The sequence below is a fragment of the Octopus bimaculoides genome, chromosome 3 (assembly GCF_001194135.2).
Source record: "Octopus bimaculoides isolate UCB-OBI-ISO-001 chromosome 3, ASM119413v2, whole genome shotgun sequence".
NCBI classification, from domain to species: domain Eukaryota; kingdom Metazoa; phylum Mollusca; class Cephalopoda; order Octopoda; family Octopodidae; genus Octopus; species Octopus bimaculoides.
In genome coordinates, this window is record NC_068983.1 from 62,288,604 (window position 1) to 62,293,193 (window position 4,590).

The window sequence follows — 4,590 nt, forward strand, 5'->3', positions numbered from 1 at the left end:
GGGTCTTACTTCAAGGTGTTTCTGTCTCCAGTTTAAGTAGGTTTGTACAGTATTAGATTTATCTGTAGGGAAATATATGGCATGGTAGAAGGCTGTAAGAACTTCTGTATTATCTTCCCTAGACCATTTTTCATTCTTTTTCTTTTGGTTATTTTATGACGAGCATGGATGGCCATCTGTTGGAATATTCCGGTTATTATTATTATTATTATTATTATTATTATTATTATTATTATTATTATTATTATTATTATTATTATTATCATAGACGTCGCACAGTATACAATACCGTGAAGTTGTTGATTGAAGATATTGTATGTGCTGTGGTTTGTAATGGTGCTCTTGTCGTTGTTGTTGTTATTATTATTATTATTATTAATAATATTTCTATGAGCTAATAATAATAATAATAATAATAATAATAATAATAATAATAATAATAATAATAATCAGTGCGTCAGACAAAATGTATAACGGCATTTCTTCCTACTCATTTACATTCTGAGTTCCGCCGAAGTCGACTTTACCATTTTTCCTTTCGGGGTCAATAAAATAAGTATCAGTTATTGACTTTTTCTCTCCTTCAAAATTGCTGATCTTATGCCAGAATTTGAAATCCTTCATATAATTATTAACAATCTTGATTAATCAAATATTTATTCAATATATTTGACAATAATATGTGCTTAGACTCCACGAGACCGTCCTTTAATTATAGTTTGACTATATAAGGTAGAAGTTGTTTCTGTTAACGTCTATTTTTTTTTCCACGAATACTCTATCAAGAAAACAAAAATTGCAATGCTGGTTGGCAACTTACCAGTAGTTCGAATATATTGATACCTCAGGGTTTCAATCAATAAAACTGACCCATATTAACAATACAAGATATAATTAAAGAACGGGATCAAGACAATGGGGAAGGAAAAAATAAAAGGAAGAAAAATGAAAGATACAGGTTGGAGAAGGAAAGAGGAATTTAAATAATGAAGACATTCAGTAATCGAAAGTTGTTATATTTAAGGTGAAGTGATTTTACTGGGGAAACAGAAGGAAAGAGAGGTGAAAAGAGAATCGGATTGCAACGGGGATGTGAAGTAAGAAACAGTGATAGTGAAAGGGGTAGAGGGATAGGCAGGGAGGGAGAGAGATAGACAGGGACACAGGGGACAGACTGACAAGTAGTGAAAGACTAGAATCTGAAGAAGCAAGCCACGGTCTGCATAAGCTATCCAAACAGGGTGTGTGAGGAGATGATGTAACGGAGAGAGAGAGAGAGAAAGAAAGAGATGGAGCAAGCAAGTGAGAAAAACAGGGATAGAAACAGACAGACAGAGCAAATAAAGCCTCTCAAAAGTGTGAAATAAAGAAGGTCAGCTATAAAGTCGACCTGAAAGGCAGAAAAAGCGATAGAGAGGGTTGGAGAGAAGCAGGTTGAACTTGAGAAATAAAATTAAGTGGGTGGGTGTGAGGATGATTTGATAAAGTAAGAAGGTAAATTGGTGCCATTTCCTTCAAATTTTCGGTAAATTATATATGGAGAGACTATTGATTGAGGGGTATTTTAGATGAGAGTATTGTATAGTACGGGAGCGGTTATGTTAGTGGAGAGAGCAGAAGGAAGGTAGAGGCAAAGAGAAAATATAAGTGAAAGAAAGGATAGAGATTAGAAGGGAAGAGGAAGGATACATTAAATAGGAAGGAGAGAAAGAGAAAGTCAAAGAGAAAGAAAAGGAGTGAGTTAGTAAATGTAAAGGAAGATCAGAAAGATAAATAAGGGATAAAGAGAACCGAGGGAAATTTAATTGGAAAAAGGAGTAAAAGATTTGGCTTGGTATATATATATATATATATATATACCAAGAGAGAGAGAAAGAGAGAGGGATAGAGAGAGAAGAGAAGGACTGGTGAAGGAGGTAGAGAAAGAGGTCGAGAAAGATTACATGGCTGGTGAAAGTAGCAAGAGAATAGAAGAATAGAGATATGGAGACGAATAGAATGTGAAACAAAAAGGTGAAGTTGATAAAACAAATTGAAAGGAATTTGTTAATTAATTGTTTGTTAGTATGCGTGTATATGTGTATGTTTGAGTTTGTAATTGTTCCTTGTTTTTTTTTCTCTTTTTCCTGTGTAATGATAACAATACTAATTATTAATTGTTATCGGTAAAAATAACTGGAGGAGAAAAGCAGCTGGAAATGTGAAGTGATGCTAAAAATCAAACTGGCGGTAACAACAGCAATAACTTCAACAACTAAATGAAAAATAAATGAAAAGAAACAAGTAAAAATTGAAAAGAAAAAATGTATTCGTTGTATGTTCCTTTTCTGCATTTTTTTAAACGTATCTCTTCGAAAAGCAGCACCATATAGTGAATGAATTAAATATTTTATTGAGTTAATTCTTTTCAAGTTCGGTTTTTTTAGAAAGTATTTCTCGTTATTTTTTAATGTTCGTGTAATATTACATCCCTTCTTTCGCAGAATATTCAATTATTTCATTACTCAAAAGTAAATATTTAAATTATTTTAGATATGATGGGGGAATAAGAGTGTCATAGGGTTGGTAGAGTTGAAGTTTAATTCTCAGGTTTTCACGTACATAACACAGTTTGGGAGCATTTCCTGTAATGGTTTAACTTCAGGTGTTTCATTAACGCAACAGCCATTTTCTTACATGCTACGGAGGTTATAAAACTGACTATGAAAATTTCAGTAACTAACTTATTAATGTTGTTGATATTGTTGTTGTTCTTAACTTCTCCCACGTCTACCTTGCTAGAATAAATCTAAGAGTAATGCCCTTCTGGCCATGACTATCACATCTTTTATTCAGATTGTGTATCTATCACGACATTATCCAATGAACCCTTTCTTTTTAAGAAGGTAGAGCATGACTCGAGAAAAATTTCGTTGCTATTGCTATCAGGTTGAGAAACCACTTAGAAGCTCCTTCAGTGACTCTAAAAAAGCGAGATATACGTAAAATATTGATTTCTTCTTATCAAACAATGGCGCTGTTGTAAATCCTTAGAAAAGTGTGTACATTAAAACTCGATTATCTGACGTGTAGTATATGGGATTTGTCAGCAAAAGAAGGGCAACATCCATGACACTTTTTAGAGCCTCTCTTACTGATGGGAGGAAGGGAACTAGTTAAAACTATCCACAAATTAGAAACCTAACCAGAATGTTTGCAACTATGTAAATTCCACTAAAGAACCAGATCCTAATAATCAACTGAACGATAATTTAAGTCTACAAAAATGATTATTCCACTGAGTTTTCGCCCACCAAATTTCATTCGGTTGGTTTCAGAAGTTATCATACTATGGGATGGATCAAACGCGGAGATAAAAAGGAGCACATCTTGGTTATAGAGCATAACATACCGTTTTACATTAATACATGGCGGTGAAGCTTCAGGAGACGTCAATCTGAAACCAATGTACGTGTATCATTGAAAAACATCATGATCAATGAAAGGAATATCAAAAGTACATTTACTTATGATTTGAAAATCCGTCCAGAAGGCTTGTGTAAGAAAGAAATTTATACGCAGAGGTCTGTTCCACACAAAGATTTGTGGTCGGCAGCGAAAAGATACCACAAACAACGTAATCATGAACTAAAGGGGTTATTGCTGATATTCTACAGACTTGCGTTCCTGCCTAAATAGTATATTTGGTATTAAAAGAAACCCACTTTCTTAGAATAACCCATGGATCGGGATATAATTTCAAATATCAGATTCTACTTCATTCGTTGCACTTTCAAACAACTTATTAAAGAAACAAATGGTCTAAGTATGCAATCTATCGGGACTTTTGGAAAAATTACAATATCGTGAAAGCTATAGACAGTATAAAAGCAGGCAGGGGTGACGTAACTTGGAACTGCGTGAACAGAGTTTGAAAGAAGCTATGGCCAAGAGCACGACTAGAAATATTGGCACGAAGAAATATTGATTTAAAATTTTGGTACAAGGCCAGTAATGTCCGGGTAGGGGGTAAATCAATTACATCGACCCCCCAGTTTTCAACTGCTACTTATTTTTTATGACTCTGCAAAGTTGAAATGAAAAACCGACCTCGGAGGAATATGAAATCAGAATGTAAAAATGGACGAAATGCCGTTAAGCATTTTGCCTGCATGCTAATGTTTCTGCCAAATCGCCGCCTTATTTGACGAAGAAATATTACCTGCTATCATCAATGACATCGTTGAGTTAGCCAATGAAAAGAGAATGCAAAATATCAATATAAAAGTACTGGAGTGTCATAGTCAGAGTTGATCTACCAAACGGTATCGAAGTTAGCACAGCAACGTATCAAAAATGAGCCAGAATACTCTACTATAATACCAGATATTGATAATTTTATTACCCTATGGGCTATACTGAATAACAGCAACAAATATACTCACTGCTCTAAATTTGAGTGGCTTCTGTAATTATAAGAAATAATTCGCAAATTTTCTACATTTCTAAATACAGACTGTCCTCATTTAACGACCGACTTACGTTCCAAGAGCCCCGTCGTTAAGCAAATTCGTCGTTAAGCAAATTCGTCGTTAAGCAAATTCGTCGTTA